Genomic DNA, 14,681 nt, shown 5'->3' with positions numbered 1-14,681 from the left:
TCAGTTATGCTCTGATTTTAAGCAAAACTATTTATAGGCTTCTTCTTCTGGATCCATTTCATCATTAGCATCATCCAAGAATGAATCTCCAGCACCTGATATGTTACTTTCATTTCCCTCAAAATCTGGGAAGAAATTCTCTTTGTCAAGTAACTCCTTATACTTATCTTGATAATCTGGATCAGCTGCAGGAAAAGGAATGCCATCAGATGTATAAAATGTTGGTTCATTCATAAAATAATTAGGTTTATTTTTAGGGGTTGCTTCTTTGTATGCTGAGGTGGCATGAACTCTATCTCACTTACTTGATCAGAGTTCTGCTAGGTGCAAAAGTATTTATTTTGCATCTCTGCTTGAAATTGTATCCAGGACAACATTTTCAGTTCTCAATCTCTTCTTCATATCTGTCTTTTTTCTTTTTCCTTCCATGAATCTTCCAATATTGACTGTCTTGATTTCAGTTTTTCTGCTGCATAGATTAAATTGTTGTTCATGGACTTAGAAAAAAAGGACATCCAGTAATTCCCAAAAACCAATTTGCTCTTGTAACCTGTCTCTTTGTTCCCTTAATCTCTAGGTTAAGGTAAACTTTACCCAAGAAAAGTACAAAGGAATGAAATCATTTTCTGGTAGCTTCATTTCCTTTTGCAACTTGATCTTTGTCTTCATATCCATCTTCTTGGAAGAATCTGTATAATTAGAAGTGTAACCTGATGGATAAAATTCTGGGGAAGGCATGGCAGAGGATCTCTCAAGTACTCCTGTGTCATGAGTTCCCCATTCTTCCCCCAACCTTGGGATATAACACATGGCCACAGAGGCCTTGGAGGAGGTCCTGAGCAACCAAAGTGAGGGACCAAGCTGCCCCAGTATTTCTGTCCTTTCCTAGGAGGCTTTCGCCCATCATTCTCTTTTCGCCAGTACTATTTTTAGTTTAGGATTTTGAATAGCTAGGCTACCTTTCTTCACAGTTTAAAATTTATTTCACTTGGGGCAGCTAGGTGGCGCAGTGGATAAAGCACAAGTCCTGAAGTCAAGAGGACCTGATGTCAAATCTGGGTTCAGACACTTAATACTTCCTGGCTAGGGAACTCTGGTCAAGTCACTTAACCCCAATTGCCTCAGCAAATATATATATATATATCTGAAAAATTGGCCTATAGTTTTCTTTCTCTATTTAAGCTCCTCCCAGTTTAGTTATCACCATGATATATGTGTCATAAAAGTAATTTGGCAGAACTTTTCCTTTGCATATATTCTCAAATAGTTCATATAGTATTGAAAGTAACAATTCTGAACATGTTGGGTAGAATTCACACATGAATCCATCCCACAATGGGCATTTTTTCTTTTATTATTATTATTATTATTATTATAGCTTTTTATTGATGGAACATATGCATGGGTAATTTTCACAACATTGTCCCTTGCACTAACTTCTGTTCCAACTTTTCCCTTCCCTCCCTCCACTCCCTCCCCTATATGGCAGACAGTCTTATACATGTTAAACATGTTAAAGTATATCTTAAATACAATATATGTGTGCGGATCTGTACAGTTCTCTTGTTGCACAATAAAAATTGGATTCAGAAGGTAAAAATAACCTGGAAAGAGAAACAAAAATGCAAGTAGTCCACATTCATTTCCCAGTGTTCCTTCTCTGGGTGTAGCTGATTCTGTCCATCATTGATCAATTGGAACTGAATTGGATCTTCCCATTGTCGAAGATATCCACTTCCATCAGAATACATCCTCTTACAGTATCATTGTTGAAGTGTATAATGATCTCCTGGTTCTGCTCATTTCACTCAGCATTAGTTAATGTAAGTCTCTCCAAGCCTCTCTGTATTCATCCTGCTGGTCATTTCTTACAGAACAATGATATTCCATAACACAATTTACCCAACCATTCTCCAATTGATGGGCATCCATTCAATTTCCAGTTTCTAGACATGATGAAATGGGCTGCCACAAACATTTTGGCACATACAGGTCCCTTTCCCTTCTTTAATATTTCTTTGGCATATAAGCCCAGTAGTAACACTGCTGGATCAAACTGTAAAGCAAGCAGTAAAAACTGCTGTATGTACAGTTTGATACCTTTTTGAGCAGAGTTCCAAATTGCTCTCCAGAATGGCTGGATCCATTCACAACTCCACCAACAATGCATCAGTGTCCCAGTTTTCCCACATCCCTTCCAACATTCATCACTATTTTTCCCTGTCATCTTAGCCAATCTGATGGGTGGGTAGTGGTATCTCAGAGTTGTCTTATTTTGCATTTCTCTGATCATTAGTGATTTGGAACACCCTTTCATATGAATAGAAATAGTTTCAATTTCATCATTTGAAAATGGTCTGTTCATATCCTTTGACCATTTATCAATTGGAGAAGGGTTTGATTTCTTATAAATTAGAGTCAATTCACTATATGTTTTGGAAATGAGGCCTTTATCAGAACCTTTGACTGTAAACAAGTTTTCCCATTTTATTGCTTCCCTTCTAATCTTGTCTGCATTAGTTTTGTTTGTACAAAAGCTTTTAAATTTGATATAATCAAATTTTTCTATTTTGTGGTCAATAATGATCTCTAGTTCTTTTTTGGTCACAAATTTCTTCCTCCTCCACAAGTCTGAGAGGTAAACTATCCTATGAATATTTATTTATAATAATTTATTAATTTATTAATTAATTAATTTATTTATAATATTGTTCTTTATGCCTAAATCATGAACCCATTTTGATCTTATCTATAGTTTTCTTTCTCTATTTATGGTGTTAAGTGTGGTGTTAAGTGTGGGTCCATGCCTAGTTTCTGTCATAGTAATTTCCAGTCTTTCCAGAAGTTTTTGTCAAATAATGAATTCTTATCCCAAAAGTTGGGATCTTTGGGTTTGTCAAACACTAGATTTCTATAGTTATTGACTCTTTTGTCCTTTGAACCTAACTTATTCCACTGATCAACTAGTCTATTTCTTAGCCAATACCAAATGGTTTTGGTGATTGCTGCTTTATAATATAGTTTTAGATCAGGTACAGCTAGGCCACCTTCATTTGATTTTTTTTTCACTAATTCCCTTGAAATTTTTGACCTTTTGTTCTTCCATATCAATTTTGTTGTTATTTTTTCTAGATCATTAAAATAGTTTCTTGGGAGTCTGATTGGTATAGCACTAAATAAATAGATTAGTTTAGGGAGTATTGTCATCTTTATTATATTCACTCGGCCTATCCAAGAGCACTTAACATTTTTCCAGTTGTTTAAATTTGACTTTATTTGTGTGGAAAGTGTTTTGTAATTTTGCTTATATAATTCCTGATTTTCTTTTGGTAGATAGATACCCAAATAGTTTGTGCTATCGACAGTTATTTTGAATGGAACTTCTCTTTGTATCTCTTGCTATTGGATTTTGTTGGTGATGTATAAAAATGCTGAGGATTTATTGGGATTTATTTTGTATCCTGCAACTTTGCTAAAGTTGTAGATTATTTCTAATAGCTTTTTAGTAGAATCTCAGGGGTTCTCTAAGTATATCACCATATCATCTGCAAAGAGTGATAATTTGGTTTCCTTACTACCTACTCTAATTCCTTTAATCTCTTTCTCAACTCTTATGGCCAAAGCAAGAGTTTCTAATATAATATTGAATAGTAATGGTGATAGTGGGCAGCCTTGTTTCACTCCTGATCTTATTGGAAATGGTTCTAGTTTATTCCCATTACATGTGATACTTACTGAGAGTTTTAAATAGATGTTCCTGACTATTTTAAGGAAAAGTCCATTTATTCCTATACTCTCAAGTGTTTTTATTAGGAATGGATGTTGGCTTTTGTCAAATGCTTTTTCTGCATCTATTGAGATGATCATATGGTTTTTAAAAATTTGGTTATTGATATAGTCAACTATGCTAATAGTTTTTCTAATATTGAAGCAGCCCTACATTCCTGATATAAATTTTACTTGGTCATGGTATATTATCCTAGGGATGACTTTTTGTAATCTTTTTGCTAATATCTTATTTAAGATTTTAGCATCAATATTCATTAAGGAGATTGGTCTATAATTTTCTTTCTCTGTTTCAACCTACCTGATTTAGGTATCAGTATCATGTCTGTGTCATACAAGGAATTTGGTAGGACTCCTTCAATCCCTATTTTTTCAAATAGTTTATATAGCATTTGTAGTTAATTGTTATTTAAATGTTTGGTAGAATTCACATGTAAATCCATCTGATCTTGGGGATTTTTTCTTAGGGAGTTGATTAATAGCTTGTTCTATTTCTTTTTCTAAAATGGGACTATTTACAAAGTAGCAGGATACAAAATAAACCCACATAAGTCATCAGCATTCTTATATATCACTAACAAAACCCAACAGTTAGAGTTACAAAGAGAACTTCCATTTAAAGTAACTACTGATTGTATAAAATATTTAGGAATCTATCTGCCAAGGGAAAATCAGAAACTTTATGAGCAAAACTACAAAACACTTTCCACACAAATTAAGTCTGATCTAAATAACTGGAAAAATATTAAATGCTCTTGGTTTGGGCGAGCAAATATAATAACGATGACAATACTACCTAAACTAATCTATCTATTTAGAGCTATACCAATCAGACTCCCAAAAAACTATTTTGATGACCTAGAAAAAATAACAACAAAGTTCATATGGAAAAACAAAAGGTCAAGAATTTCAAGAGAATTAATGAAAAAAAATCAAATGAAGGTGGCCTAGCTGTACCAGATCTAAAATTATATTATAAAGCAGCAGTTACTAAAACCATCTGGTATTGGCTGAGAAATAGACTAGTTGATCAATGGAATAGGTTAGGTCCAAAGGACAAAACAACCAATAACTTTAATAATCTAGTGTTTGACAAACCCAAAGACCCCTGTTTTTGGGATAAGAATGCATTATTTGACAAAAATTGCTGGGAAAATTGGAAATTAGTATGGCAGAACCTAGGCATTGACCCAAACTTAACACCATACACTAAGATAAGGCCAAAATGGGTTCATGACCTAGGCATAAAGAATGAGATTATAAATAAATTGGAAGAACATAGGATAGTTTACCTCTCAGACCTGTGGAAGAGGAAGGAATTTATGACCAAAGAAGAACTAGAGATTTATTTCATTTATCAAATTTATTGGCATAAAGTTGGGCAAAGTAACTCCTCATTATTGCTCTAATTTCCTCTTCATTAGTGACAAGTTCTCCCTTTTCATTTTTAAGACTAACAATTTGATTTTCCTCTTTCCTTTTTTAAATCAGATTTACTAAAGGTTTATCTATTTTGTTGGTTTTTTCATAGAACCAACTCTTAGCTTTATTAATTAATTCAATAGTTGTTTTACTTTCAATGTTATTAATTGCTCCTTTTATTTTTGGAATTTCAAGTTTAGTTTTTGACTGGGGGGTTTTAATTTGTTCCTTTTCAAGCATTTTTAGTTGCAAGCCCAATTCATTGACCTTTCTCTATTTTATGCAAGCAGCCTTCTAGAGATATAAAATTTCCCCTTATTACCGCTTTGGCTGCATCCCACACATTTTGGTATGATGTCTCATTATTGTCATTTTCTTGGGTGAAATTATTAATTATGTCTATGATTTGCTGTTTTCCTCAATCATTCTTTAGGATGAGATTATTTAGTTTCCAATTATTTTTTGGTCTATTTTCCCCTGGCTTTTTATTGAATATAATTTTCATTGCATCATGGTCTGAAAAGGATGCATTTACTAGTTCTGCCTTTCTACATTTGATTTTGAGGTTTTTATGTCCTTATAAATATATGGTCAATTTTTGTATAGGTTCCATGGACTGATGAGAAGAAAATGTACTCCTTTCTGCTTCCATTTAGTTTTCTCCAAAGATCTATCATATCTAACTTTTCTAGTGTTCTATTTACCTCTCTGACTTCTTTCTTATTTATTTTGTGGTTTGATTTCTCTAATTCTGAGAGTACAAGGTTGAGATCTCCCACTATAATAGTTTTGCTGTCTATTTCTTCTTGCAGCTCTCTTAATTTCTCTTTTAAGAATTTAGATGCCACGCCACTTGGTGCGTATATGTTTAATATTGATATTGCTTCATTATCTATGCTACCCTTTAGCAAGATATAGTGCCCTTCCTTATCTCTTTTAATTAGATCAATTTTTGCTTTTGCTTGATCTGAAATCATGATGGCAACCCCTGCTTTTTTGACTTCACCTGAAGCACAGTAGATTCTGCTCCAACTTTTTACCTTTACACTGTGTGTATCACCCTGCTTCAAGTGTGTTTCCTGTAAACATGGCTTTTAATCCAGTCTGCTATCCGCTTCCGCTTTATGGGGGAGTTTACCCCATTCACATTTATGATTAAAATTACTCATTCTGTATTTCTTGCCATCTTGTTAATCCCTGCTTATGCTTTTCTCCTTTCCTTCCTCCTTACCCATCTTCCCAGTATTAAACTTGTGAGCACCACTTGCCTTTCACAGCCCTCTTTTTTTTAGGATCCCTCCCCAACCTTAAAGTTCTTCCCCTTTTCTTACCCCTTTTCCTCATAATTTCTGTATTCCCTTCTACTTAGCCTATTCCTTCCCTTTTCTCTTTTTCCCTCCCACTTTTCAATGAGTTTGGAGAAGTTTCTCTATTAATCAACTATGTCTAATATTTTTTTCTTTAAACCAATTCTGATGAGACTCAGATACAGACTGTGTTCACCCTCCTCCCTTCTTTCCCTCAGATATAATAGGTTTCCTTTGCCTCTTCGTGAGATGTACTACCCCCATTTTACTTTTTTTCTGGTACAATTTCCTTTCCACTTCTAGTTTCTTTTTTATATTATAATGGTAAAAGCAGATTATACACATATTCTTTATGTATATTCATAACAGAAATGTAGTTCCAAGATTTCTTTTTACCTTTTTATGTTTCTCTTGAGTCCTATATTTGGAGATCAAACTTTTTGTTTACTTCTGGTTTTTTCATCAGAAATAGATGAAATTCACCTATTTAATTGAATGTCCATCTTCTTCCCTGAGGAAAAAAAATGCTCATTTTGGCTGGATAAGTTATTCTTAGCTGCATACCAAATTCTTTAGCCTTTCAGAATATCAGATTCCAGGTCCTTTGATCCTTTATTGTGGACGCTGCTAGATCCTGAGTAATCCTTATTGTAGCTCCTCTATATTTGAATTGATCTAACCATCCCCTCCCACAAGCAAAAACAGACCTTTTCTGGCGAATTTCAAGGATATCTTCTGTTGGTAATGTATTCGTGTAAGTACTAATTCCAAGGTTGTATCATGAAAAAAGTATTCTGAAGGCAAGAAGGAGCCTAGATAGTTGCATGTGTCCTCTTTGCCATCTTTGCCGGAAATCTCAATGGGACTTTTTTTTTAGGGTCTTCACTGATGTCTTATTAAATTTCTTTTTCTAAGACTTGGTAATTTAAGTATTCTATTTCTTCTTGATGTAATATTTCACTTAGATTGTCAGATTTATTGGTATACAATTTGGTAAAAAATCATTCTGACTCATTGCTTCATCCTTTTCATTTTTGATATTGATAATTTACTTTGACATTCAGCTAGTTGTTATCATCGATAGAGTGCAAAGCCTGAAATCAAAAAGACTCCTTTTCCTGAGTTCAAATCTAGCTTCAGACATTTTCTACCTGGGTGACCGTGTGCAAATCACTTAAGTCTTTTTGTCTTAATTCTTCATCTGTAAAATGGACTGGGGATGGAAATGATAAATCACTCCATTGCTTTGGCCAGGAAATCCCCAAATGGCATCATAAATAGTCAGATACTGAAGCAAATAAACAATAAAATTTTAGTTTCTTCTTACTTTAAAGAAATCAAATTTATAGTTTATTGATTTTACTGATTTTGTTCACAAAACCATCTCTTTTGTTATAGTTAGATTTTTAACTTTCAATTTCTATTGATCTTTCCTTTGATTTTTTTAGGACATTTTATTTGGTATTTATCTGGATATTTTAAGTTTGTTCTTTTTCTAGATTTTTTAGTTGCACGCCTAATTTACTGATCTACTCTTTCTCTATTTTATTGATATAGAAAATTTCCTTTTTCTGTTTTGGCTGCTTTGTACTGCTTTGGCTGTATCCTACAAATTTTGGCAATTTGTCTCATTATTTTAATTCTCTTTAATGAAATTTTTATGACTTATTTTTTGACTTATACTTTAGGATTAGATAGTTTCCAGTTAATTTTTAATCTATATTTTCATTCAATATACCTTTTTTGCATTACAGTCTAAAAAAATATGCATTTAGGATGCCCATCCATTGGAGAATGGCTGGGTAAATTGTGGTATATGAATGTTATGGAATATTATTGCTCTGTAAGGAATGACCAGCAGGATGAATACAGAGAGGCTTGGAGAGACCTGCATGGACTGATGCTAAATGAGATGAGCAGAACCAGGAGATCATTATACACTTCAACAACGATATTGTATGAGGATGTATTCTGATGGAAGTGGATTTCTATGACAAAGAGACCTAACTGAGTTTCAATGGATAAATATGATGGACAGAAACAGCTACACCCAAAGAAGGAACACTGGGAAATGACTGTGAACGATTTGCATTTTTGATTTTCTTCCCGAGTTATTTTTACCTTCTGAATCCAATTCTCCCTGTGCAACAGGAGAACTGTTCGGTTCTGCAAATATGTATTGTATCTAGGATATACTGCAACACATTTAACATATATAGGACTGCTTGCCATCTTGGGGGGGGTGGAGAGAGGGAGGGGAAAAAAACGAAACATAAGTGAGTGCAAGGGATAATGTTGTAAAAAATTACCCTGGCATGGATTCTGTCAATACAAAGTTATTATTAAATAAAATAAAATTTAAATTAAAAAAATATATGCATTTAATATTTCTGGTTTTCTGCATTAGGTTGTAAAGTTTTTATAGCCTGATTAAGTGTTAATTTTTGTGATTGTTCTGCTGACTCTTTTCTATTCCCATTCAGTTTTCTCCGGAAGACTATCATATCTAAGTTTTCTAAAATTCTTTTCATCTTAGTATAATTATGTTTTATTTCCCTCCATTTTGTTTTTTCTGTGTTTGTCCCACTCAGTTGAGTGTCGTTACCTCTGAGTCAATTGTGAGGAGAGGAAGATAACAAAGTTTACCCACTACCCCTCCCCATCTACCCTTCCATTCTCAGAGAAAATATTCTTATCTTCTTACTTTCTCAAAGGTTACTATTCCACTTGATTGGAAAACTTTTACACTGTACCTTTGTCTTATTACTTTATCTACTTCTTTTTGGAGGATATCATTCCTATATTATAATTTGACCACAAATATAGACTAAAATTCTTAGGTATTTTTTCCTACTTATATCCTGTCCTAGGAATTCAGAGATATTGTAATATCAATGCATTAATATATTTTTCTATGGTATTTATACAACTTCTACTCACCTGGGTTATAGAAAAAAAAAAAAGAAAAAAGAAAAGAAAGGGCAAAAAAGAAAAAGGAGGGATCCAATTATGTCAATGTCATATATAATAGCAGTAGGAAAAATTTTTTAGCTCTGGATGTGATTTCAGTGTGAGTCATATCTGACAGGATATTAAAAACAAGGCTCAGGATAAGCAGTTCAGAAAATAAAGAGCAGAATGGGGAGTGTGAGTCAAGATGATCTTCCCTCAGACCATGCCTCATTTGTCATGAAAACTTTTCACAGGTATACACATCCACCTTTGGTACTTCTCAGCAGAACTGCAGCAGAAGTCATTTTCTACATTGGTTTCATGACAATTGAGACAACCCTCCCTGTCGTCAAAACTCAAAACAATAGGAAATTACAATCCCAAATGTTTTTACCTCAAAAAACAAAATTTCACTAACCACAACAGTTACATTTCATTTCTCCTTTACCTATAAATTAAAAGTAACCACATTCTGGGATTTTAAACAAATAGTATATGCCTAATAGTTGACTCATATTGATGTATTGAAGTTACATTCTTAAACCACCCTATCCATTTTTATAAGTGATAGCCCAGAATTTTCAAAATAAAACTCTATTATATTAAACTTATTATTATCATCATCTATTTTAAAATATATCACAATAAATGTTTAACAATGTTTAAATATTTTTGTCACATTCATTTAAAAGCTTAATTCATGATCTAATAGTATCCACATTAAAAAAACCCCACCTCACCGAGATATTTATATAACAACATTGCTAATACAAAGGAATCTGAAATGTCATCATATAAGAGAATTTAGAAATACAGTAGTAAAAAACACAATATACCATACCAAAAACATGAAACAAAATTTATAGTCATTTAGATGATGTCATTTCTGCCAAGTACATTTCCTAATTATTCCATTTAAAATTATCAATCTTATTACCTTTGGTATTTTATTCTAATCATTTTGAAAACCAGGTATGCAATTACATCCAATTAAAAAAATAATAATAATAATCAACGTTCATATAGAGCTTACCAAATTCCCAGTCACTATGTTAAGTACTTGACAATCACCGTGGAGGTGGATACAATTATAATTTTTTTCTTTACAGATCAGGAAATTGAAGCAAACATAGATAACATAACTTGCTTAAGATCACATAGTTAATAAATTTTCTGAGACCTCAGTGTAACTCAGTTTTCCCTGTATTTTCCCATTTCAGTAAAACCCCTTAAAATCTTTGATTTAGACCAATCTCTCCAGCAAGCAACTTGATATTCAGAGTAGTGCCCTGACCCTGTCAGTCACACATTTTCAAATGCCTTTGGATATTTATAGCTGGGTATCCCATACACATCTCAAATTCAACATATCTGGAATAGAACTCATTCCTTTTCCCCAGCCCTGTTGTTCATCTGAACTTCCCTATTTTTGTTGAAGGCTCCCCCTCATCCCCTAAGCTTCCAACTTCACCAATATCCTCATTTCCCCCTCTATTTTACTTTACACATTCAGTTAATTGACAAATCTTATTATTTCTTTCTCCTGTCCATCACCTTCTCTCTACTCCATGGCTACCACCCTGTATCAGGCCTCATTACTTCTTAATTGTTCTCCCTATTCTCCTTAAGTCTCTTCTCACTCTAATTTCTCTTCTGTACAGTTGCTGAAGTGATTTCCTAAAGCACATTTCTAACCATGTCATTCCTAACCAATAAACGCTAATGGCTCCCTATTGCTTCTGGAATCAAATATACTTAATCTTCTTTTTGGCTATTAAAGATTTCCCCTATCTTTCCAGCCTTCTGTTTCACTACTTTATGATCCAGGTAATCTGTCCTTCTTAGTTTCCCTCACATATGATACTTTTTCCATCTTTGTGCCTTTGCAATGTGCCTTTCCTCCATTATTAGAATATACTTCCTCCTCATTGATGCTTAAAATTCTTTTTTTTCCCTGTTAAAATTCTGCTTAAGTACCATTTTCTACATGATACTTTTCCTGATCCACATGGGCCCCTAGAAGCTAACACTCTCCCATACAAAATTATCTTCTGTATTTTGTGTGTGACATTGTGTGTATATTTATATATATACTTATTACTCCTTTAAAATATGGGTGGAAACAGAAATTTAACATTTGTGTTTTTGTATCTCCAGAATATAATATAGTACCCAGTTCTCGGTGGGCACTTAATAAATTGTTGTCGATTGTAGATATAGTAACCAATGTGTACAGAATAACCCACCATCCAAAAAAGCATAATGTTCTTCATTAGGTAACAAAGCATTGTATTCTTACAATGACATTTTCTTGGTCTTTTCACTGATCTCTTGACAATAAAATAGAATAGTGCCTGATTTGGACACAAATTAAGAGAACCATACTCTGCCCTCAAACTGTAATACTACATGGCCAAAAAGCAATTAATTGTCTGTGTTTTGGTAGCAATTTTCTTCATGGTAATATTGAGTCATTAAAACCAAATTGTATGGCTAGAGGACTATAATGAATTAAAAACTATGTTCTACAAAATTATACTATACTTTTTCATCACCTTTATTTGGGAAGGTGACCTGAAATGAGAGAAGAGGAAAATTCTGTGAATTGGGGAGTGGCAGGGGTTCTCTAAAATATAGTGAAAGGTTAATTAGGTCCTTGTTTTAAGATACAGGTCAGTTGAGCTGGGATGGGGGGGGGTGAGATTATGAGGTCCTTGATCTAAACTATCCTTTCTCTTTTCATGAACAAAAAAGGTTAAAAAGTAGCAGATATAAAGTACAATCAGAATGCATATGTGTGTATGTGTGTATATGTGTATAAGTGTGTGTGTGTGTGTGTGTGTGTGTGTATTCATTCATGGAATACTTTCAAACTAACTGTCTAGTTTATACTAAATACTCCATTACACTAAAACAATAGGTGTATTAAGTTTCAGGAAAATAAATTATTTGATTTCTTTTTACTCCAAAACTTTTACAAAATTTAATTCTTATTTTTCCTTAAAATACAGTCTAAAGATTGGTACCCTAAAAGTTTCTAAAATGTTTTACTTAAGTTTCTGCTGTGTGAAAATGATTACTCTGTAACTTAATGATTAATTTCTTTAATCTCCAAACCTCCAAAATCTCCTTTGATGAAAGGCCAAAGTAGGGATTAGTTTCACTTACTGGGAACAACTGCTATAGTTATGACATTTCATTAATCTTTCCAGAATTATAAACTCTTTGACTGAAACTTTTAAACAAGTTTTCTGGCTGGCTAAATTTTCTAAAGATAGATACACTGATCCATAGATAGATTTACACAGATAGATTTAATATTTTCTTCTTTCCCAATGCTATGTAAGACTAATTTTAACATTCATTTTTCAAAATTCTGAGTTCCAAATTCTTTCCTTCCTTCCTCTCTTCTCTTCCTGAGAAGGCAAGTAATTTGATAAAAGTTATACATAGACAAAACATATTTCCATATTAGTCATGGTGTTTAAAAATAAACAAAAACAAAAAAACAAAAAAAGAAAAGCTAAAAAGTTGAAAGGAGGGTGCTTCGATATGCGTTTAGACTCCATCAATTCATTGTCTGGAGATGGATAGGATTTTTCATCTTAAGTCCTTTAGAATTTATTTGGATTTTTGTATTGGTGAGAATAGTTAAGTCATTTAAAGGTGATCATCATGCATTATTTTTGTTGATGTGCACAATGTTCTCTTGATTCTGCTTACTTTAATTTGCCTCAGTTCATGTAAGGTTTTTCTGACAGTATCCTACTTGTCATTTCTTAGAGAACAATGGTATTCCATCTCCATTGCATACCACAACTTATGCAGCCATTTCCCAATTAAGGGACTATACCTAAATATACAGTTCTTTGTCATCACAAAAGACCTGCTATAAATATCTTATTGCATAAGTATAATATATATGCATATATATATGACTCACTTTGCTTTTTGCTTTGTATCTCTTTGGGATACAGACCTAGTACTGGTGTTTCTGTGTTAAAGGGTATATACATAATTTTATAGTCCTTTGAGTATTGTTCTAATTTGCTCTCCAGAATTTCTGAATCACTTCACTATTCTGCCAATGGTGCTATTGCATGTATGTTAATTTTCCCACGATCCCCTTCAAAATTTGTTTTTTTCATTTTCAATCATATTTCATATCCATCATATTTGATAGATATTGGATGTTACCTTAGAGTTGTTTTAATGATCATTTCTCTAATTGATAATGATTTAGAACATTTTTTCATGAGTATAGATAGCTTTGATTACACTTCATTTAAAAGCCACCTGTTTATATCCTTTGATAATTTATCAGCTGAGAATGGCTCTTATTTTTATATATTTGACTCAGTGTTTTTAGTATTTGAGAAATGACCTCTTTATCAAAGAAACTTTTTTATAGTTCTCTTGAATTGTATATTTGAAAGTCCAATTTTCTATTTTTTATTAAAGCTTTTTATTTTCAAAACATATGCATGGACAATTTTTAACATTGACACTTGCAAAACTTTGGGTTCCAATTTTTCCTCTCCTTCCCCCCCCCACTCCCCCAGAAGGCAAGTAATCCAATATATATATTAAACATGGTAAAAATATGTTAAATCCAATATATGCACACATCTTTATACAATTATCTTGCTGCACAAGAAAAAATCAGATCATAAAGAAAATAAAATGCAAGCAAACAAGAATAAAAATAATGAAAATGCTATGTTGTTATCCACACTCAGTTCCCACAGTCCTCTCTCTGGGTGTAGTTGGCTCTCTTCATCACAAGGTCATTAGAACTGGCCTGAATCATCTCATTGTTGAAAAGAACCATGTCAGAATTGATGATTGTAATTTATAGACATATGAAAATATGCTCCAAATCATTATTAATCAGAGAAATGCAAATTAAGACAACTCTGAGATACCACTACATACCTGTCAGATTGGCTAGAATGACAGGGAAAGATAATGGGGAATGTTGGAGGGGATGTGGGAAAACAGGGACACTGATACATTGTTGGTGGAATTGTGAACACATCCAGCCATTCTGGAGAGCAATTTGGAACTATGCTCAAAAAGTTATCAAACTGTGCATACCCTTTGATCCAGCAGTGTTTCTACTGGGCTTATACCCCAAAGAGATACTAAAGAAAGGAAAGGGACCCGTATGTGCCAAAATGTTTGTGGCAGCCCTGTTTGTAGTGGCTAGAAGCT

At 33.2% G+C, this 14,681-nt stretch overlaps 1 pseudogene; it reads right to left on the bottom strand.

Moving 5' to 3' along the window:
- LOC127542830 (polyadenylate-binding protein-interacting protein 1-like) lies at positions 1-810 on the bottom strand (annotated as a pseudogene).
- Positions 811-14,681: the final 13,871 nt, after the last annotated feature.

The sequence above is a fragment of the Antechinus flavipes genome, chromosome X (genome assembly GCF_016432865.1).
Source record: "Antechinus flavipes isolate AdamAnt ecotype Samford, QLD, Australia chromosome X, AdamAnt_v2, whole genome shotgun sequence".
Lineage (NCBI taxonomy): Eukaryota > Metazoa > Chordata > Mammalia > Dasyuromorphia > Dasyuridae > Antechinus > Antechinus flavipes.
Note: the sequence above shows the minus strand (reverse complement) of the source record. Positions and strands in the feature narration are given on the sequence as shown.